Source organism: Lolium perenne, chromosome 1 (genome assembly GCF_019359855.2).
Source record: "Lolium perenne isolate Kyuss_39 chromosome 1, Kyuss_2.0, whole genome shotgun sequence".
Taxonomy (NCBI): domain Eukaryota; kingdom Viridiplantae; phylum Streptophyta; class Magnoliopsida; order Poales; family Poaceae; genus Lolium; species Lolium perenne.
In genome coordinates this window covers 14,156,895-14,180,695 of record NC_067244.2, presented here as the reverse complement: position 1 = coordinate 14,180,695, position 23,801 = coordinate 14,156,895, and the positions used below count along the sequence as shown (strand labels likewise).

Sequence of the window (23,801 nt, the reverse complement as noted above, 5' to 3'; positions counted from 1 at the left end):
TAGCAATTACTACATGTATCATTTTCCAATTCCAACCATACAACAATTTAACGAAGAAGAAACTTCGCCATGAATATTATGAGTAAAGCCTAAGGACATACTTGTCCATATGCTACAGCGGAGCGTGTCTCTCTCCCATAAAGTGAATGCTAGAATCCATTTTATTCAAACAAAACAAAAACAAAAACAAACCGACGCTCCAAGAAAAGCACATAAGATGTGATGGAATAAAAATATAGTTTCAGGGAAGGAACCTGATAATATTGTCGATGAAGAAGGGGATGCCTTGGGCATCCCCAAGCTTAGACGCTTGAGTCTTCTTAATATATGCAGGGGTGAACCACCGGGGCATCCCCAAGCTTAGAGCTTTCACTCTCCTTGATCATGTTGTATCATCTCCCTCTCTTGATCCTTGAAAACTTCCTCCACACCAAACTTAGAACAACTCATTAGAGGGTTAGTGCACAATCAAAATATACATGTTCAGAGGTGACATAATCATTCTTAACACTTCTGGACATTGCACAAAGCTACTGAAAGTCAATGGAATCGAAATATCCATCGAACATAACAAAACAGGCAATGCGAAATAAAAGACAGAATCTGTCAAAACAGAACAGTTTGTATTGACGAATTTTATCGAGGCACCAGACTTGCTCAAATGAAAATGCTCAAATTGAATGAAAGTTGTGTACATATCTGAGGATCACTCACGTAAATTGGCATAATTTTCTGAGTTACCTACAGAGAAAACAGCCCAGATTCGTGACAGCAAAGAAATCTGTTTCTGCGCAGTAATCCAAATCTAGTATGAACTTTTCTATCAACGACTTTACTTGGCACAACAAAACACTAAACTAAGATAAGGAGAGGTTGCTACAGTAGTAACCAACCTCCAAGACACAAAATAAAAACAAAGTACTGTAGTAAAAACACATGGGTTGTCTCCCATAAGCGCTTTTCTTTAACGCCTTTCAGCTAGGCGCAGAAAGTGTATATCAAGTATTATCAAAGGGTGGTGCATCTACAGCGGGGTTTGGAGTTTTCTCAGCCAAGCATATTATATTGGATACATAAGTTTTGGCGTCTCCCTTTTCATTAGTTTTAGGCTTGCTACTCTCATCAAATAAATTTTCCGGAACAAGCCAAGCATAGTTATTTTCTAGTGCATCATTCATCGCTAGGAGCTTACATGGTATTGGTGCTTTGATCTCCCCACCATCATTAATATTATTAGTGTACTTTATTCTATCCATGTCCATCTTTTCAAGGAGACTAACAAAATTGGTGCAAGAACCAAGCATATCATATTTAGCAAAGACCTTCCTAGCCTTCCTTGCTATACCACCAAATTCTCTAAGAAGGGTTTCTAAAACAAAATCTTTCTTTTCCCCTTCTTCCATATCACCGAGTGTAAGAAACATGTGTTGGATTATAGGATTGAGATTAACAAATTTAGTTTCCATCATACGAACTAAAGCAGCAGCGGCAATTTCATAAGTAGGAGCAAGGTCTACCAAGTGTCTATCTTCAAAATCATCAACGGTACTAACATGGTTGAAAAATTCTTCTATATTATTTCTCCCAATTATAGACCCGCGCCCTACCGGCATGTTTTTTAGGTAAAATTAAAAGGAAACATAACGAAATAAGTAAAGTAACTGCAAGTAACTAATTTTTTTGTGTTTTTGATATAGCAAACAAGATAGCAAATAAAGTAAAACTAGCAACTAATTTTTTTTATTTTGATTTAGTGCAGCAAGCAAAGTAGTAAATAAAACTAAGCAAGACAAAAACAAAGTAAAAGAGATTGCGATGTGGAGACTCCCCTTGCAGCGTGTCTTGATCTCCCCGGCAACGGCGCCAGAAAAAGTGCTTGATACGCGTACAGCACGCGTCCGTTGGGAACCCCAAGAGGAAGGTGTGATGCGTACAGCGGCAAGTTTTCCCTCAGTATGAAACCAAGGTTTAATCGAACCAGTAGGAGCCAAGAAGCACATTGAAGGTTGATGGCGGCGAGATGTAGTGCGGTGCAACACCAGGGATTCCGGCGCCAACGTGGAACCTGCACAACACAAACCAAGTACTTTGCCCCAACGAAACAACGAGGTTGTCAATCTCACCGGCTTGCTGTAACAAAGGATTAGATGTATAGTGTGGATGATGATTGTTTGCAGAAAATAGTAGAACAGTATTCCAGTAGATTGTATTTCAGTTTAGAGAATTGGACCGGGGTCCACAGTTCACTAGAGGTGTCTCTCCCATAAGATAAACAGCATGTTGGGTGAACAAATTACAGTTGGGCAATTGACAAATAAAGAGGGCATGACCATGCACATACATATTATGATGAGTATTGTGAGATTTAATTGGACATTACGACAAAGTACATAGACCGCTATCCAGCATGCATCTATGCCTAAAAAGTCCACCTTCAGGTTATCATCCGAACCCCCTCCAGTATTAAGTTGCTAACAACAGACAATTGCATTAAGTATTTCGCGTAATGTAATCAGTAACTACATCCTCGAACATAGCACCAATGTTTTATCCCTAGTGGCAACAGCACATCCATAATCTTAGAGATTTCTGTCACTTCCCCAGATTCACGGAGACATGAACCCATTATCGAGCATAAATACTCCCTCTTGGAGTTACAAGCATCTACTTGGCCAGAGCATCTACTAGTAACGGAGAGCATGCAAGATCATAAACAACACATAGACATAAATTGATAATCAACATAACATAGTATTCTCTATTCATCGGATCCCAACAAACCCAACATATAGAATTACAGATAGATGATCTTGATCATGTTAGCCAGCTCACAAGATCCGACAATTAAGCACAATGGGGAGAAGACAACCATCTAGCTACTGCTATGGACCCATAGTCCAGGGGTAGACTACTCACACATCACTCCGGAGGCGACCATGGCGGCGTAGAGTCCTCCGGGAGATGATTCCCCTCTCCGGCAGGGTGCCGGAGGCGATCTCCTGAATCCCCCGAGATGGGATTGGCGGCGGCGGCGTCTCCTCCGGGAGATGATTCCCCTCTCCGGCAGGGTGCCGGAGGCGATCTCCTGAATCCCCCGAGATGGGATTGGCGGCGGCGGCGTCTCTGGAAGGTTTTCCGTATCGTGGCTCTCGGTACTGGGGGTTTCGCGACGAAGGCTATTTGTAGGCGGAAGGGCAGGTCAAGGGGCGTCACGAGGGGCCCACACTATAGGTCGGCGCGGCCAGGGCTTGGGCCGCGCCGCCCTAGGGTGTGGCCACCTCGTGGCCCCACTTCGTCTCCTCTTCGGTCTTCTGGAAGCTTCGTGGCAAAATAGGACCCTGGGCGTTGATTTCGTCCAATTCCGAGAATATTTCTTTACTAGGATTTCTGAAACCAAAAACAGCAGAAAATAGCAACTGGCACTTCGGCATCTTGTTAATAGGTTAGTTCCAGAAAATGCACGAATATGACATAAAGTGTGCATAAAACATGTGGATAACATCAATAATGTGGCCTGGAACATAAGAAATTATCGATACGTCGGAGACGTATCAGCCTCCGGCACCCTGCCGGAGAGGGGAATCATCTCCCGGAGGACTCTACGCCGCCATGGTCGCCTCCGGAGTGATGTGTGAGTAGTCTACCCCTGGACTATGGGTCCATAGCAGTAGCTAGATGGTTGTCTTCTCCTCATTGTACTTAATTGTCGGGTCTTGTGAGCTGCCGAACATGATCAAGATCATCTATCTGTAATTCTATATGTTGTGTTTGTTGGGATCCGATGAATAGAGAATACCATGTTATGTTGATTATCAATTTATATCTATGTGTTGTTTATGATCTTGCATGCTCTCCGTTATTAGTAGAGGCTCTGGCCAAGTTTTTACTCTTAACTCCAAGAGGGAGTATTTATGCTCGATAGTGGGTTCATGTCTCCGTGAATCTGGGGAAGTGACAGAAATCTCTAAGATTATGGATGTGCTGTTGCCACTAGGGATAAAACATTGGTGCTATGTTCGAGGATGTAGTTACTGATTACATTACGCGCAATAATTAATGCAATTGTCTGTTGTTAGCAACTTAATACTGGAGGGGGTTCGGATGATAACCTGAAGGTGGACTTTTTAGGCATAGATGCATGCTGGATAGCGGTCTATGTACTTTGTCGTAATGCCCAATTAAATCTCACTATACTCATCATAATATGTATGTGCATGGTCATGCCCTCTTTATTTGTCAATTGCCCAACTGTAATTTGTTCACCCAACATGCTGTTTCTCTTATGGGAGAGACACCTCTAGTGAATCGTGGACCCGGTCCAATTCTCTATCTTGAAATACAATCTCTTGCAATCTTGTTCTCTACATTTCTGCAAGCAATCATCATCCACACTATACATCTAATCCTTTGTTACAGCAAGCCGGTGAGATTGACAACCTCGCTGTTTCGTTGGGGCAAAGTACTTGGTTTGTGTTGTGCAGGTTCCACGTTGGCGCCGGAATCCCTGGTGTTGCGCCGCACTACATCTCGCCGCCATCAACCTTCAACGTGCTTCTTGGCTCCTACTGGTTCGATTAAACCTTGGTTTCATACTGAGGGAAAACTTGCCGCTGTACGCATCACACCTTCCTCTTGGGGTTCCCAACGGTCGCGTGCTGTACGCATATCAAGACTGTTTTCTGGCGCCGTTGCCGGGGAGATCAAGACACGCTGCAAGGGGAGTCTCCACATCGCAATCTCTTTACTTTGTTTTTGTCTTGCTTAGTTTTATTTACTACTTTGTTTGCTGCACTAAATCAAAATACAAAAAATTAGTTGCTAGTTTTACTTTATTTGCTATCTTGTTTGCTATATCAAAAACACAAAAAAATTAGTTACTTGCATTTACTTTATCTAGTTTGCTTTATTTACTGTTGCTAAAATGGGTACTCCTGAAAATACTAAGTTGTGTGACTTCACAACCACAAATAATAATGATTTCTTATGCACACCTATTGCTCCACCTGCTACTACAGCAGAATTCTTTGAAATTAAACCTGCTTTACTGAAACTTGTTATGCGAGAGCAATTTTCTGGTGTTAGTTCTGATGATGTTGCTGCCCATCTCAATAATTTTGTTGAACTATGTGAAATGCAAAAGTATAAAGATGTAGATGGTGACATTATAAAATTAAAATTGTTCCCTTTCTCATTAAGAGGAAGAGCTAAAGATTGGTTGCTATCTCTGCCTAAGAATAGTATTGATTCATGGACTAAATGCAAGGATGCTTTTATTGGTAGATATTATCCCCCTGCTAAAATTATATCTTTGAGGAGTAGCATAATTAATTTTAAAAATTGGATACTGAGCATGTTGCACAAGTATGGGAAAGAATGAAATCTTTGGTTAAAAATTGCCCAACCCATGGACTGACTACTTGGATGATCATTCAAACCTTTTATGCAGGACTGAATTTTTCTTCACGGAACCTATTGGATTCAGCTGCTGGAGGTACCTTTATGTCCATCACTCTTGGTGAAGCAACAAAGCTTCTTGATAATATGATGATCAATTACTCTGAATGGCACACGGAAAGAGCTCCACAAGGTAAGAAGGTAAATTCTGTCGAAGAAACCTCTTCCTTGAGTGATAAGATTGATGCTATTATGTCTATGCTTGAGAATGATAGGACTAATGTTGATCCTAATAATGTTCCGTTAGCTTCATTGGTTGCTCAAGAAGAACATGTTGATGTAAACTTCATTAAAAATAATAATTTCAACAACAATACTTACCGGAACAATTCTAGTAACAACTATAGGCCATATCCTTATAATAATGGCAACGGCTATGGTAATTCTTATGGGAATTCTTACAACAATAATAGGAATTCACCCCCTGGACTTGAAGCCATGCTTAAAGAATTTATTAGTACACAAACTGCTTTTAACAAATCTGTTGAAGAAAAGCTTGGGAAAATTGATATACTTGCTTCTAAAGTCGATAGTCTTGCTGCTGATGTTGATCTTTTGAAATCGAAAGTTATGCCTAATGAAAATCATCATAATAAAATTGTTACTACAGCAAATGCCATCCAAGTTAGAATTAATGAGAATATAAGATTGATGGCTGAATTGCGTGCTAGGTGGGAAAGAGAAGAAAATGAAAAAGAAGATAATATAGCTAAAGTTTGGACTATTACCACCACTAGTAATGCTAATGCTACACATGTTGCTGCACCTCCTACTAATACTAATAAAAGAATTGGTGTTAGCAATGTTTCCACTTCAAATGCAAAGCGCGAAAAACTGCCTGAAACTGCTAAAACTGCTGAAACTGCCTGTGATAAAACTGCTGAAATTTTTTCCAACATTGGGGATGATGATCCCATTGCTTTAGATTATAATGGTTTAAATTTTGATGATTGCCACATCTCTGAAGTTATAAAGTTCTTACAAAAACTTGCTAAAAGTCCTAATGCTAGTGCTATAAATTTGGCTTTCACGAAACATATTACAAATGCTCTCATAAAAGCTAGAGAAGAGAAATTAGAACGCGAAGCTTCTATTCCTAGAAAGCTAGAGGATGGTTGGGAGCCCATCATTAAGATAAAGGTCAATGATTTTGATTGTAATGCTTTATGTGATCTTGGTGCAAGTATTTCTGTTATGCCTAAGAAAATTTATACTATGCTTGACTTGCCACCATTGAAAAATTGTTATTTGGATGTTAATCTTGCTGATCATTCTACAAAGAAACCTTTGGGGAAAGTTGATAATGTTCGCATTACCGTTAACAATAACCTTGTCCCCGTTGATTTTCTTGTCTTGGATATTGAATGCAATGCATCTTGTCCCATCATATTGGGAAGACCTTTTCTTCGAACTGTTGGTGCTATCATTGATATGAAGGAAGGTAATATTAAATATCAATTTCCTCTCAAGAAAGGTATGGAACACTTCCCTAGAAAGAGAATGAAGTTACCTTTTGATTCTATTATTAGAACAAATTATGATGTTGACACTTCGTCTCTTGATAACACTTGATACACACTTTCTGCGCCTAGCTGAAAGGCGTTAAAGAAAAGCGCTTATGGGAGACAACCCATGTTTTTACTACAGTACTTTGTTTTTATTTTGTGTCTTGGAAGTTGTTTACTACTGTAGCAACCTCTCCTTATCTTAGTTTAGTGTTTTTTTGTGCCAAGTAAAGTCGTTGATAGTAAGGTTCATACTAGATTTGGATTACTGCGCAGAAACAGATTTCTTTGCTGTCACGAATCTGGGCAAAATTCTCTGTAGGTAACTCAGAAAATTATGCCAATTTACGTGAGTGATCCTCAGATATGTACGCAACTTTCATTCAATTTGAGCATTTTCATTTGAGCAAGTCTGGTGCCTCAATAAAATTCGTCAATACGAACTGTTCTGTTTTGACAGATTCTGCGTTTTATTTCGCATTGCCTGTTTTGTTATGTTCGATGGATATTTTGATTCCATTGACTTTCAGTAGCTTTGTGCAATGTCCAGAAGTGTTAAGAATGATTATGTCACCTCTGAACATGTATATTTTAATTGTGCACTAACTCTCTAATGAGTTGTTTTGAGTTTGGTGTGGAGGAAGTTTTCAAGGATCAAGAGAGGGAGATGATACAACATGATCAAGGAGATTGAAAGCTCTAAGCTTGGGGATGCCCCGGTGGTTCACCCCTGCATATATCAAGAAGACTCAAGCGTCTAAGCTTGGGGATGCCCAAGGCATCCCCTTCTTCATCGACAACATTATCAGGTTCCTCCCCTGAAACTATATTTTAATTCCATCACATCTTATGTGCTTTGCTTGGAGCATCGGGGATTTTTGTTTTTGTTTGAATAAAATGGATCCTAGCATTCTTTGTGTGGGAGAGAGACACGCTCCGCTGTAGCATATGGACAAGTATGTCCTTAGGCTCTACTCATAATATTCATGGCGAAGTTTCTTCTTCGTTAAATTGTTATATGGTTGGAATTGGAAAATGCTACATGTAGTAAATTGCTATAATTTCTTGGATAATGTGATACTTGGCAATTGTTGTGCTCATGTTTAAGCTCTTGCATCATATGCTTTGCACCTATTAATGAAGAAATACATAGAGCATGCTAAAATTTGGTTTGCATATTTGGTCTCTCTAAGGTCTAGATAATTTCTAGTATTGAGTTTGAACAACAAGGAAGACGGTGTAGAGTCTTATAATGTTTTCAATATGTCTTTTATGTGAGTTTTGCTGCACCGCTTCATCCTTGTGTTTGTTTCAAATAGCCTTGCTAGCCTAAACCTTGTATCGAGAGGGAATACTTCTCATGCATCCAAAATACTTGAGCCAACCACTATGCCATTTGTGTCCACCATACCTACCTACTACATGGTATTTCTCAGCCATTACAAAGTAAATTGCTTGAGTGCTACCTTTAAATTTCCATTCTTCACCTTTACAATATATAGCTCATGGGACAAATAGCTTAAAAACTATTGTGGTATTGAATATGTACTTATGCACTTTATCTCTTATTAAGTTGCTCGTTGTGCGATAACCATGTTCCTGGGGACGCCATCAACTACTCTTTGTTGAATATCATGTGAGTTGCTATGCATGTTCGTCTTGTCTGAAGTAAGGGCGATCTACCACCTTATGGTTAGAGCGTGCATATTGTTAGAGAAGAACATTGGGCCGCTAACTAATGCCATGATCCATGGTGGAAGTTTCAGTTTTGGACATATATCCTCAATCTCATATAAGAAAAATAATTGTTGCTACATGCTTATGCATAAAAGAGGAGTCCATTATCTGTTGTCTATGTTGTCCCGGTATGGATGTCTAAGTTGAGAATAATCAATAGCGAGAAATCCAATGCGAGCTTTCTCCCTAGACCTTTGTACAGGCGGCATAGAGGTACCCCTTTGTGACACTTGGTTAAAACATGTGCATTGCGATAATCCCGGTAGTCCAAGCTAATTAGGACAAGGTGCGGGCACTATTAGTATACTATGCATGAGGCTTGCAACTTGTAAGATATAATTTACATGATACATATGCTTTATTACTACCGTTGACAAAATTGTTTCTTGTTTTCAAAACCAAAACTCTAGCACAAATATAGCAATCGATGCTTTCCTCTTTGAAGGACCATTCTTTTACTTTTATGTTGAGTCAGTTCACCTATCTCTCTCCACCTCAAGAAGCAAACACTTGTGTGAACTTTGCATTGATTCCTACATACTTGCATATTGCACTTGTTATATTACTCTATGTTGACAATATCCATGAGATATACATGTTACAAGTTGAAAGCAACCGCTGAAACTTCACCTTCCTTTGTGTTGCTTCAATACCTTTACTTTGAATTATTGCTTTATGAGTTAACTCTTATGCAAGACTTATTGATGCTTGTCTTGAAAGTACTATTCATGAAAAGTCTTTGCTATATGATTCAGTTGTTTACTCATGTCATTTACATTGTTTTGATCGCTGCATTCACTACATATGCTTACAAATAGTATGATCAAGGTTATGATGGCATGTCACTCCAGAAATTATCTTTGTTTATCGTTTACCTGCTCGGGACGAGCAGAAACTAAGCTTGGGGATGCTGATACATCTCCGACGTATCGATAATTTCTTATGTTCCATGCCACATTATTGATGATATCTACATGTTTTATGCACACTTCATGTCATATTTGTGCATTTTCTGGAACTAACCTATTAACAAGATGCCGAAGTGCCAGTTGCTGTTTTCTGCTGTTTTTGGTTTCAGAAATCCTAGTAAGGAAATATTCTCGGAATTGGACGAAATCAACGCCCAGAGTCCTATTTTGCCACGAAGCTTCCAGAAGACCGAAGAGTCAACGAAGTGGGGCCACGAGTTGGCCAGGAGGGCAGGCGGCGCGGCCCCACCCTTGGCCGCGCCGCCCTGTCTCCTGGGCCCCTCGCGTCGCCCCCTGACCTACCCTTCCGCCTACTTAAAGCCTTCGTCGCGAAACCCCCAGTACCGAGAGCCACGATACGGAAAACCTTCCAGAGACGCCGCCGCCGCCAATCCCATCTCGGGGGATTCAGGAGATCGCCTCCGGCACCCTGCCGGAGAGGGGAATCATCTCCCGGAGGACTCTACGCCGCCATGGTCGCCTCCGGAGTGATGTGTGAGTAGTCTACCCCTGGACTATGGGTCCATAGCAGTAGCTAGATGGTTGTCTTCTCCTCATTGTGCTTAATTGTCGGGTCTTGTGAGCTGCCGAACATGATCAAGATCATCTATCTGTAATTCTATATGTTGTGTTTGTTGGGATCCGATGAATAGAGAATACCATGTTATGTTGATTATCAATTTATATCTATGTGTTGTTTATGATCTTGCATGCTCTCCGTTATTAGTAGAGGTTCTGGCCAAGTTTTTACTCTTAACTCCAAGAGGGAGTATTTATGCTCGATAGTGGGTTCATGTCTCCGTGAATCTGGGGAAGTGACAGAAATCTCTAAGATTATGGATGTGCTGTTGCCACTAGGGATAAAACATTGGTGCTATGTTTGAGGATGTAGTTACTGATTACATTACGCGCAATACTTAATGCAATTGTCTGTTGTTAGCAACTTAATACTGGAGGGGGTTCGGATGATAACCTGAAGGTGGACTTTTTAGGCATAGAAGCATGCTGGATAGCGGTCTATGTACTTTGTCGTAATGCCCAATTAAATCACACTATACTCATCATAATATGTATGTGCATGGTCATGCCCTCTTTATTTGTCAATTGCCCAACTGTAATTTGTTCACCCAACATGCTGTTTATCTTATGGGAGAGACACCTCTAGTGAACTGTGGACCCCGGTCCAATTCTCTATACTGAAATACAATCTCTTGCAATATCTTGTTCTACTGTTTTCTGCAAACAATCATCATCCACACTATACATCTAATCCTTTGTTACAGCAAGCCGGTGAGATTGACAACCTCGCTGTTTCGTTGGGGCAAAGTACTTGGTTTGTGTTGTGCAGGTTCCACTTTGGCGCCGGAATCCCTGGTCTTGCGCCGCACTACATCTCGCCGCCATCAACCTTCAACGTGCTTCTTGGCTCCTACTGGTTCGATTAAACCTTGGTTTCATACTGAGGGAAAACTTGCCGCTGTACGCATCACACCTTCCTCTTGGGGTTCCCAACGGTCGCGTGCTGTACGCGTATCACATATAAGCAAAAATACTTCTCTGCGGCCTTCTGCCATAACATAGGATTTTCTCCATCGAAACAGGGAAAATTGGTGGGAGGCGGGGCTAGTGTGGTGTGGGATACAACAACAACATGTTGATTTGCAGTAACTGGAACAATCTCTAGAGTTGTTCAGCTGGTGTTCGTACCTGTGACCGAGGATGACAAGGTGAGAGCAATCTGCTCACCTGCCATACCCCGGTGCTCGTGTTGCACGCTGTGGCCGAGTTGCCTAGAGCCTTGCTCCTTGAGTGATCCTCCCCCGTCAGATCTTGAGGGAGGAGGTGTCGATGATGCAGCACCTGGTGGCGTGCCCAGGGCGTTGCGGCCGACACCGACCACCACAACGGTTGACTTTCCTGCGAAGCGCCTCCATGGACACAGTCAGATCGGAGACCTGTGTGTCCACTCCGTCCCACCACGCGTGCATCGACTGAAGTGATCTTGCGGTGGCATCGATGGAGGATTGAGCGGATCCGAGCTTGGTCTCCACCGCCGTTAGACCGAACTTGAACTCCCCCTTCAAATCCGCTGATAGTACGGTGATCTGCTTCAGTACTTCCTCCATGCCTTCCTCCAAGGCGTCGATCCGGTCCGATGTTGCCCACCGTGTTTGGTGTGGGTGATCCAGGGCGAGATCGACTCAGTCCCACCTGAATCCAGCACCCGATCGGAGGCGTCCCTTGCGGGACTTTGTGCTAAATCATCCGAGAGCGATCTGGCGCCTTCCAACACGGTGTTACTATCTGGATCGAGGAATCCAGGGAGCACGCGGTGGATCGATGTGGAATCTGATATAAAATGTTATGGTCCAACTACCATATCATCTCACATACTTCCAATTTCAGTACAAGGAGTTTATACATCAGGAGGGATTGAGGAAGAGGAGCAGTTCGGGAGAGGAGAGAAGAAAAGGAGATACAGGAAGGAACAATTAGCAAATGGTCCAACGACACCCAATAACGAACACCCCGTGTCGACTTGATGCCTCAGTCCCTCATCCAGCGTGGCATACCTCCTACGTCGATGCGCGAGCTATAGCGCCTCTGATTGGCTGATCACGTGGTCCATTCGGGCCCACTGGTTCTTGCTGGCTTTCTTTCGGCTCTTCTCACTCTCTTTCTTAGTTTGCCTGAAGCGGATATAGCTACATCCTGCACTTGGTCCATGACACCGAAATCGAGCCCCTACCTGCTCAACCAATCGAGTTTGTTCGGGGGCTTCGACGCCGATGGGCCGATCGAATAATCCGGCGGCAGCGGCGGCTGCTGCAGCTGCAGCTTTCGACGCGTTCAGGCGTGTCAAGCTCTCCGCTGCTGGAGGACGGCCGGACCAGTTCGACCTCGCGGCCATCCTGTCCACGTGCGCGAGGCTGGGCGCTCCTGCCCCCGGCGTGCAGCTGCATTGCGACGCGGTGAAGGAAGGGTTCTCCTCCGCCGGATTCTGCGCGGCGGCGCTGGTGAGCATGTACGTGCTGAGCGCGGAGTTGATGAAGGAGAATTTATATGCAACGTTGAGCGGAACCCCAAGAGGAAGGTATGATGACCACAACATGAAGTTTTCCCTCAGTAAGAAACCAAGGTTTATCGACCAGTAGGAGAAAACGTTCTCTCCCGAGGTGTTGCGAACCAACTCGTGGCAGGGCGCACTGCCAGCGTCAGCAGAAACGTGGAGACCTGCACAAAAACAACCATATACTTTGTCCCCAACTTTCAGAGAGGTTGCTAAGCTCACTGGTTTTGCTGAAAATAAAGGATTGAATGAACCGTGTGGAAAAAGAATTGTTTGCAGAGAACAGAACAGAAAAATGCTGTAGAATATTGCAATTAAAAGAAGAATGACCGGGGTCCACAATTCACTAGAGGCGCCTCCCCAATAAAATAAATATGTTGGGTAAACAAATTACAGATGAGCAATTGACAAACAGAGATTCTACGCTAATGGTTGGTGCAAAATACATACTATGAAAGTATGCGGGCATTACAACAATATACATAGACCGTAATCCAACTGCATCTATAACTAATAATCCACCTTCAGGATTGCATCCGCGATACCCTCCAGTATTAAGTTGCAAGCAACGGACTATCGCTTTAAGCAATGTGTGTAAAGTAAACGATGAAACTACCCTTGAATAGAACACCGCTGTTTTCTCCCTAGTAGCAACAGCACATCTACAACCGTAGAGAACAAGGTCACTTTCCATGGTTAAATAGAGGCATGAACCCACTATCGAGCATAAATACTCCCTCTTGGAGTCGCTAGCATCTACTTGGCCAGAGCATCTACTAGAAACGGAGAGCACGCGAGATCATAATAACATAATACATAATCTAACCAAAGCAATTTCTCTATAAATCGGATCCACATCAAACCAACATGTAGCAATTACAAATAGATGATCTTGATCATGTTAGGCAGCTCACAAGATCTATACATGAAGCACAACAAGGAGAGGACAACCATCTAGCTACTGCTATGGACCCATGGTCCCGTGGAGAACTACTCACGCATCACCTCGGATGAAGACATGACGATGTAGAGGCCTCCGGCGGTGATTTCCCTCTCCGGCAGGGTGCCGGGATGGACTGCAAAATCCTCCCGAACTAGGGTTTTGGTTGGCGGCGGCGTCGGAACTTTTCGTGGATGGAGGCTCTCGTCCCTGGGGTTTTCCCGATACGAGGAATAAATAGGCGGAAGGGCGGGGCAAACGAGGCGACGAGGCGCCAGTACATGGGCCAGGCGCGGCCAAGGGTGGGGCCGCGCCTGCCCTATCTACTGCCACGTGGCAGCTCTCCTGTGCGTGACCTTCTGGCGCCGTCTTCGTCCCGGAAAAATAAGACTCTGTGCTTTTGTTTCGTCCAATTCAGAGAAACTTTCATGTAAAACTTTTCTGAAATACAAAAACTGCAGAAAACAGAATTGGCAATGCCACACTACGTTAATAGGTTAGTCCCAAAAAATACTAAAGAAGTGTGAAAAAGTGCACATAAAATATATAAGAATTGTAACAAAACAAGCATGGAGCATTAAAAATTATAGATACGTTTGGGACGTATCAGTACGCTAGGTGCGGCCGCGTGGGGGACGCCCGTAGGGTGTTCGCTGGAATCGCGTGCCCGAACGCGGTGTGATGGACGAGCATCATCTCTGGGTGCCACCGAGCAGGGAGATACAAGGAAGCGCTGTCTCTGTTCTCGAGGATGGTGACGACGGGATCTTCACCGGACCACGTGACCTGTGTCACCGTCATCTACACTCTTGCCAGCCTGCGGAGGCTCGATGACGCTACGACGTTGCTCAAGAGGATGCCGGCCCCGAGCTCGATTGCTTGGAACGCTGTCATCTCCGGTTATGCGCAGCAGAGTGGGAGCGAACACGAGGTTTTTGGCATGTACAAGGATATGATGCATGGAACAGCTGTCAGGCATGCCTTGGATGCAAATGTTTTCGTGGGCAGCTCTCTGATCAACCTTTACGCGAAATGTGGCTGCGTCGGCGAGGCGATGCGCATGTTTGACTTCTCCTACGAAAAGAACATTGTCATGTGGAATGCGATGCTTAATAGGCTTGTTAGAAATGAGCTTCAAGAATAGGCCATCCGAATGTTTCGGTATATGTTTAGGCTTGGCCTCGAGGCAAATGAGTTTACATTCGTCAGTGTACTTGGTGCGTGCGCCTACATGGGTTCCCATTGGTTGGAAAGACAGGTGCACTGTGTGGCAATCAAGAATCGCATGGATGCAAGCTTGTTTGTTGCTAATGCAACGCTAGATATGTACTCAAAATCTGGAGCTATAGATGATGCAAAAACAATATTCAATCTGATTGCTTACAAGGACAGTGTATCATGGAATGCCCTTATAGTTGGACTTGCACATAATGAAGAGGAGGAAGAAGCAATCCATATGCTCAAACAGATGAATCTTCGTAGAGTAACTCCAGATGAGGTGTCTCTTGCTACTGTAATTAACGCCTGTTCCAATATTCGAGCTACTGAGACTGGAAAGCAAATCCATTGCCTTGCCGTGAAGTAATAATATCTGCTCAAATCACGGTGTTGGTAGCTCCCTGATTGATTTATATTCAAAACATGGAGATATTGATTCTTCTAGGAAGGTTTTGGCACAGGTAGATGCAAGTAGTATAGTCCCAATAAATCCTCTAATTGCAGGTCTACTGCGGAACAATAGAGAAAAAGAAAACATGCAGTTATTTCAGCAGCTTCTCAGAGATGATTTAAAACCCTCCAGCCTTACATTTTCAAGCATTCTTTCTGGTTGTACTGGGCTTTCCAGTTCAATTCTTTGCAAACAAGTTCATTGTTACACACTAAAGTCTGGTCTTCTGAATGATGATACTTCCCTTGGTGTTTCACTGATTGGAATATATTTGAAGTCCAAAATGCCTGAGGATGCAAACAAACTATTGATAGAGGTGCCAGATCACAAAAGCCTGTTTGAGTGGACAGCTATCATTTCAGGGTATGCTCAAAATGGTTACAGTTCCGAATCATTCCTATCGTTTTGGAGAATGCGCAGTTACGATGTTCATTCAGACGAGGCCACATTTGCAAGTATTCTCAAAGCTTGTTCAGAAATGACATCTCTTACTGATGGAAAAGAGATACATGGTCTCATTGTTAAATCTGGATTTGATTCTTATGAAATGACAGCTAGTTCCCTTATAGACATGTACTCCAAATGTGGGGATATCATTTCAGCCTTTGAAGCCTTCAAACAATTGAAAAAAAAAGAAAACGTCACGTTATGGAACTCCATGGTTGTTGGATTTGCAAAGAATGGTTATGCCAAGGAGGCACTTCTGCTTTTTCAAAAGATGCAGGAGTCACAAATAAAGCTTGATGAAATTACATTCCTGGGCGTCCTAATTGCTTGTGCTCATGCTGGCTTAAATTCTGAGGGCCGGCATTACTTTGATTCTATGAGCAAAGTCTATGGATTAATGCCTAGATTAGATTATTATGCGTGTTTCATTGATCTCCTTGGACGAGGTGGTCTTCTTCAAGAGGTTGAAGAAGTTATAAACCAGTTGCCCTTCAGACCTGATGGTGTGATTTGGGCGATATACCTTGCAGCATGCCGAATGCACAACGATGAAGAATGGGGGAAAATTGCAGCAAACAAGCTTGCTGAGTTGGAGCCACAAAACTCATCTACATATGTGTTGCTTTCAAGTCTGCATGCTGTAGCTGGTAACTGGAGTGAAGCTAAGATTGCCAGAGAAGCAATGCGAGAAAAGGGAGTGACAAAATTTCCGGGATGCAGTTGGATCACAGTGGGAAACAGAACAAGCTTATTTTTTGTACAGGACAAGAAACACCCCGACTCTGTTAGCATCTGTGAAAATCTTGATGATCTTACTGGAATGATGAAGAAAGATGATGGTGTTGAGGATTATGATATGCTTATTTCAGCTTGTAGGCCGAAAGATCAGGGGCCTGTGTTGGAGATATGCCCGAGAGGCAATAATAAATTGGTTATTGTTATATCTTAGTGTTCATGATAAATGTTTCCCCATGCTATAATTGTATTAACCGAAAACATTAATACATGTGTGTTGTGCAAACAACCAGAGTCCCTAGTAAGCCTCTCGTAAAACTAGCTTGTTGATTAATGGATGATCATGGTTTCCTGATCATGAACATTGGATGTTGTTAATAACAAGGTTGTGTCATTGGGTGAATGATATAATGGATATACACCCAAATAAGCGTAGCATGAGATCAAGTCATCAAGTTCAACTTGCTATAAGCCTTCAGATACATAGTAACCTAGTCCTTTGACCGTGAGATCATGTAAATCACTTATACCGGAAGGGTACTTTGATTACATCAAACGCCACTGCGTAAATGGGTGGTTATAAAGATGAGATTAAGTATTCGAAAAGTATGAGTTGAGGCATATGGATCAAGAGTGGGATTTGTCCATCCCGATGACGGATAGATATACTCTAGGCCCTCTCGGTGGAATGACATCTAATTAGCTTGCAAGCATGTGACAAGGTCACAAGAGATGACATACCATGGTAACGAGTAAAGATCGAGTACTTGTCGGTAACGAGGTTGAACTAGGTATGGGGATACCGATGATCGAACCTCGGATAAGTAAAGTATCGCGTGACAAAGGGAATTGGTATCGTATGTAAATGGTTCAATCGATCACTAAAGTTATCGTTGAATGTGTGGGAGCCATTATGGATCTCCAGGTCCCGCTATTGGTTATTGGTCGGAGAGGAGTCTCGATCATGTCCGCATAGTTCACGAACCGTAGGGTGACGTGCTTAAGGTTCGATGTCGCATAAGTAGATTTGGAATATGAGATGGAGACCGAAGTTTGTTCGGAGTCTCGGATGGGATCCAGGACATCACGAGGAGGTCCGGAATGGTCCGGAGAATAAGATTCATATAAGGGAAGTTGATTTCTAGGTTTCGAAAAAGTTCAGGATTTTTCAGGTGGAAGATCGGGAAGGTTCTAGAAGGTTCCGGGGGTCCCACCAGTGGGCCCACGACCCTAGGAGGCCTAGCATGGGCCGAGTGGATGCACCCTAGCCTAATGGGCCAGGGGCACATGCCCCTCAAGGCCCAAGTCGGCCACCCTTAGGGTTTTCCCCAAAACCCTAGGGGGGTTAATTTGGGGGGAAAAATTCCCCCTCCCCCCTTTGGCCGTCGGCCCTAGATGGGTTTGGGGCATTGGGGGGCCACCCAAACGGACCTGCCCCCTATATAAAGAAGGGAGGTGGCAGGGGCGAACACCCTTCATACCCTAGCCCTGGCGCCCCCCTCTCTCCTCCATCGCAAGTCTGCTCTGGCTTGGCGAAGCCCTGCAGCTTTTCTCCTCCACCACTACCTCCACGCCATCGTTTTGCTGGGATTCCGAGTGGATCTACCACCTCCGCTGCCCGCTGAAACGGGGAGAGGACGGGCTTCATCGATACCGTACGCACGACCGAAGTACGGAAGTGCTGCCGGATTGCAGCACGGGACGATCGACTACATCAACAACGAGATCTAATCTAGTAAGCTTTGGAATCTTCGAGGGTTAGTCTCACATACATATCATTGATTCAATCTTCGTAGATTAGATCTTGCTTCTTCCTATATTGGATCTTGGTTTTTGTTCATGTTCACGGTAGAAATTTTTTGTTTTCCATGCAACGAACCCATCAGCCTGGGTATTGAAGTTTTGGAATTAAAAAACAAGTGCTTAGTAAATGGTTATTCAAAATTCTTATTGAACAATGTATGTGGCAAGAAATTCTTCATAACAAGTATCTACATTCTAAAACTTTAGTGCAAGTGGAGGATAAACCTACAGATTCACCTTTTTGGAAAGGTCTTATGAAAGTGAAATCTGATTTTTTTAGTAAAGGGTTTTTCAAAGTTGGTGATGGCTGCTTCGTACGTTTTTGGGAAGATGTCTAGCTAGGGGATGTACCTTTAGCACAACAATATCCCTCTCTTTATAATATAGTTCAACATAGAGATGTTTTGGTATCTACAGTGTTGGCTCAAATTCCGTTGAATATTACATTCAGGAGAGGCCTAAATGTTCATAAATATACTGAGTGGTTGCATTTGTGTCAACGACTAATTACCATCAACCTTACCGATGAACCTGATAAGTTTGTATGGAAGCTTACAGATTCGGGACTGTTCACAGTTAAATCTATGTATCTTGATTATATGAATGGTCGTACTAGATTTCTGCGTAAATATTTATGGAAACTGAAAATTCCTTTAAAGATTAAGATGTTCATGTGGTTTCTTAACAACAAGGTTTTACTTACCAAGGATAATTTGGCAAAACCTAGATGGATAGGGTCTCAAAAATGTTGCTTCTGTGATGCAAATAAAACTGTTGAGCATTTGTTCCTTGCATGTCCTTTTACTACTATCATTTGGAGGATGATTTACTTTGCTTATAACATTCCGCCACCAATGAGTATCAATAATATGTTTGGGAACTGGTTGTATGGAGTTCCGAAGAAAGATAAGAATAAAATTAGGACTGGTATATCTGCTATATGCTGGGCAATATGGAATACTAGAAATGATATGATTTTTACTAATCTGAAGGGCACTAACTTTTGGCAGGTTATTCATCGAGCTGTGCATTGGATACAGTTATGGGCTTTCCTGCTACCGGAGGATCAGCGCAAGGATATGGATACTGGCTGCAACAGCTGCTGATGGTTACGCGAGGATTTCTATTACCGGGCTATTGGATGGCGACACAGTAATAGGATAGAGTATGGCTAGCCTATTTAGATGTCGTTGTTTCTGCTGGTTGATTCATGTTGCAACCTTGTCGGATTCATGATTGTAATTTCTCTTTTCATACTTTTGTTCTCGTACTTGATACTTCGTGATCTTTAATAAAGGGCCGTGTGCATCAACTGATGCAGAGGCTGGGGCTATTGCTCCTTTATCTAAAAATTTCAGCTTGAATGTTTGCTTGCGGAGTGAAGTCCTTTTTGAACTAAAATGTTCTGCTTATGAACTGAGAACCTGATGTCATCTTCTGGCTCATCCAGGACTTCAGGTAGATGCTTTGTTACTGAGGTAAAGAATTTGGTTTGATGTGCATATTATTTTTCCAAACATATATGGCCATATGAATTATCGAGTTAGATTCTGACCACTTTATGTGCTGCAGCGTAGCATTACTGCATCAGCACAGCGTTAAGGACTATTGGTTTCATTTTGTTCAAGGGCGCTTAATTATCTGTGATCCAACCAGCATGTACAGGTCTGTTTTTCTAGTGCTATCTATAGATAAGTAAATTGCACTATGGTTGTAAGCTTCTGAGCGCTTAAAAAATTCGAATTAGTAGGAAGTAGTTTCAAGATATATACTCCCTCCATCTCATGAAAGATGTCTTAGATTTGTCTGAATTTGGATGTATCTAGACACTAAATATTGTTAGGATGGAGGGAGTAATTAGAATTAGAAAACCACTTCAAACTAGAGACCACCATTACTATCATGTAGGGCTAAGCAAATCAACTGTTGGCTCACATTGAAGTATGTTATTGGTTGCATGCTACTCTGAGGCTCTCCATGGTTATTCTGATGATGCACATCTCACCTCTACTTTAGCAACTAAATCAATGTGTTTCCGTTTGGTCAAAAAATACTTTGAGGTTGTAATACATGTCTTGTTAATTATTGATTTCTTTTACAAATATGTGTACCTATTCCTCAATGGAAGATAAAATTTCTTTCTCGGCATGCAAATAAGGTACTTCTGGATAAATTACTAATTTATGCCAAAATTCAGAAAAGCTCACCAACCAGGACATCTTCGCACACTAGGGAGAAACCCAGTGTTCCACCTTCAGTAGCACGGTTGACTGAGCCGGCAGGCTCGACCCCCCGGCAAGCTCGAACCATGGAAAATATGCTCATTGTTAGAGTATATATCTGTATATTGTAGTTTCTCCATATGTTAGGGGGCTTCCTGCATATTTGCGTCTGTACATGTACTATATATTGTGCCTTTGGCCCCCTGGTATTACATGCTGTGTATTCCTATCATGCTACCAGGGTTTAGCTCCTCTTTTCTTCTCGTCACAGCCGCCACCTCGCCCCGGTCTCCGTTGCCAGTTCCGATCTGGCCGCTATTCTTTTCTGGATCGTCCTCGCCCCGTCGCCCCGTCGCCCCACGAGGTCTCGTCGAATTCGTCCTCGCCCCGTCGCCCCGTCGCCTCGTCGATTCGGCAGGCCGCCCGCTCCCACGAGGTCTCGCTCGCCCGGTCGGCCACGCGGACGCTCCGTCGCCTCAACGCCACCATCGCGCGGACACTGCTCCTCCGATTTGGCTCAGCGCGCGTGGACCCTGTCTGCTCCTCCGATTTCGCCCGCCCGCCCGGCGATTTCGCCCGCCCGCGCGCGTGGATCTCGCCCCTGCGACGTCCGCCCGCTCGCCCGCTCTCTTCCGCCGTGCAGACGATTTCGCCCGCGCGCGCGCGTGGATCTCGCTCGCCCCGCCGGCCGCGTGCTCTCTGCCCGATCCCGCGCGTGCTGAGATCGATTTCTCTGGCCCGTGGCCGTGCAGTTGACTTCCATCTGAAGTGAAAAAAAAAGCGAAAAAAAAGAAAAAAAGAGAAAGAGCTATGTCTTCCTCGGGCTATGTTGCGATCCCTCGCTGCCCGGTGATCTTTGATGGCGCGAATTACCCTGATTTCGCTGCCTTCATGCGCGTCCACATGCACGGTCTTCGTCTTTGGGGTGTGCTCTCTGGCGAGGTCTCCTGTCCGTTGCGCCCCGTTGCTCCTACGGTGCGTGTTGCACCGCCACCTGTTGCCCTTGCCCCTGATGCTACTCAGGCGGATAAGGATGCAGCCAAGAGTGCTGATGACACTGCTCTGGCTGATTATGACCGGAAGGTCCAGGACCACTCTACTGCCGTTGCGACTTACCGGCTGGATCTGACCGAGTACACTCAGTGGATAGATGAGGATGCTCGTGCTGCTGCTGTTCTTACCTCCAGTGTTCTGCCTCAGTATGCGGCTGAGTTTATGGGTCTTCCCACTGCTGCTGCTCAGTGGGCTTTTCTTCGTCAGCGCTATCAGCCATCTGGGGATGCTCTCTACCTATCCGTGGTCCGCCAGGAGCATGCCCTTCAGCAGAGTGATTCTACTATTGAGGAGTTCTACACTCAGAGTGCTGCTATTTGGCGTCAGCTTGATTCTCTCCGTACAGTTGTGTGTGCCACCTGTCCCTGCTGTCTGACTGTGCGCGCGGATCTGGAGTTTCAGCGCGTTTTTGAGTTCTTGCCGCGGCTCCGTAAGGAGTTTGAGCCGCGCCGGGCCCAACTGCTTGCCCATGGTCGTGTTCCGCTCTCTGAGGTACTTGCTGAGCTTCGTGCTAAGGAGACTCGTCTTCGTGGTGCTGGTCTTCTTGAGGTTCCCTCTGTTCTTGCTGCTCGTGGCCCTCATGTGTCGTCTGCTCGTGGACCTCCTATGCCGCCGGCTTCGTTGCGGCCTCTGACACAACCGATACTTCCTACTCCTCCATTCCAGGGTTAGCGTTAGCCCCAGCAGCCTCGTGGTTCAACATCATCTCCTTGCACCTACTGTGGCAGGACTGGCCACACTATCTCTACTTGCTGGCAGAGGGATCCCAGCTTACGCCCGCCGCAGCATACTCGGCGTCAGGTTGGTTCTTCAGGATCTTCTGTTGTTGCACTATCTGATCAGGACATTATCCGTGGTCTTCGTGGTCTGCTCGCTAGTACAGGCTCTTCCTCGACGGGTACTGCTGGTTCTGTGCCTGGCTCTTCTGGCACCGCGCGACCACCACCTTCCACACAGTCAGGTACGTCATCCCCGTGGTATCTGGATTCTGGAGCTTCTTTTCATATGACATCTGCGTCTTCTATTCTTTCTGCTCTTCACTCTCTTGTTTCTCCTGTTCGTGTTATCACGGCTGATGGTACCTCTCTTCCTGTTTCCAGTCAAGGCACCCTTTCTACTTCCTCTTTCCCTGTTCCTGATGTTTCTCATGTTCCTAGTCTTAAGATGAACCTGTTTTCTGCTAGTCAGCTTATGGATTATGGTTGTCGTGTCATACTTGACACTGATTCTTGTGCTGTTCAGGACCGCCGTACACAGGCCCTGGTTGGAGCTGGCCCTCGCAGCCTTGAGTCCCCGGGGCTCTGGGAGTTAGACTGGCTTCGCGTTCCTTCTGCTGACACTTCATCTGCCAGTTCTCCTGCGGTTGCTGCTTCTGTCACTGGATCTTTTCAGCAGTGGCATCATCGGCTGGATCACCTCTGTGGCTCCCGTTTATCGTCATTAGTTCGTAGTGGTCTTCTGGGGTCAGTCTCAGGAGATGTGTCTTTGCATTCGTGTCAGGGTTGTAGGTTAGGCAAACAGATTCAGCTTCCCTATCCTACTAGTGCGTCTGTATCTCAGCGACCTTTTGATTTAGTTCATTCGAATGTTTGGGGACCAGCTCCCTTTCCTTCGAAAGGAGGTCATCGATACTATATTTTGTTTATTGATGATTTTTCGCGGTACACCTTGTTGTTTCTAATGCGCTCTCGCAGTGAGGTGCTCTCTATTTATCAGCGTTTTGCAGCCATGGTTCGTACTCAGTATTCCACGCCTATTCGTGTGTTTCGTGCTGATTCTGCAGGAGAGTATATCTCCCAGCACCTGCGTGGTGTTCTTGCTGAGCAGGGCACCCTTGCCCAATTCTCGTGTCCCGGCGCCCATGCTCAAAATGGTGTCGCCGAGCGTAAGCATCGTCATATTCTTGAGACTACCCATGCTATCATGATTTCTTCCTCTATTCCGCCGCATTTCTGGACTGAGGTTGTCGCTACATCGACTTACCTCATTAACATTCAGCCTTCTACTGCCCTTCAAGGTGGCATTTCTCTCGATCGTCTTTCTGGTCGCTCTCTAGATTACTCGACTCTTCGTTCATTTGGGTGCGTTTGCTATGTTCTTATCCCTCCTCGCGAACGCACCAAACTGTCCGCTTAGTCTGTTGAGTGTGTTTTTCTCGGATACAGTGATGAGCATAAAGGCTATCGTTGTTGGGACCC

The 23,801-nt window shown here is 44.3% G+C and overlaps 1 pseudogene; it reads left to right on the top strand.

Moving 5' to 3' along the window:
* The first annotated feature begins 12,453 nt into the window (after window positions 1-12,453).
* LOC127320879 (pentatricopeptide repeat-containing protein At3g09040, mitochondrial-like) lies at window positions 12,454-21,322 on the top strand (annotated as a pseudogene).
* The last annotated feature ends 2,479 nt before the right edge of the window (window positions 21,323-23,801 follow it).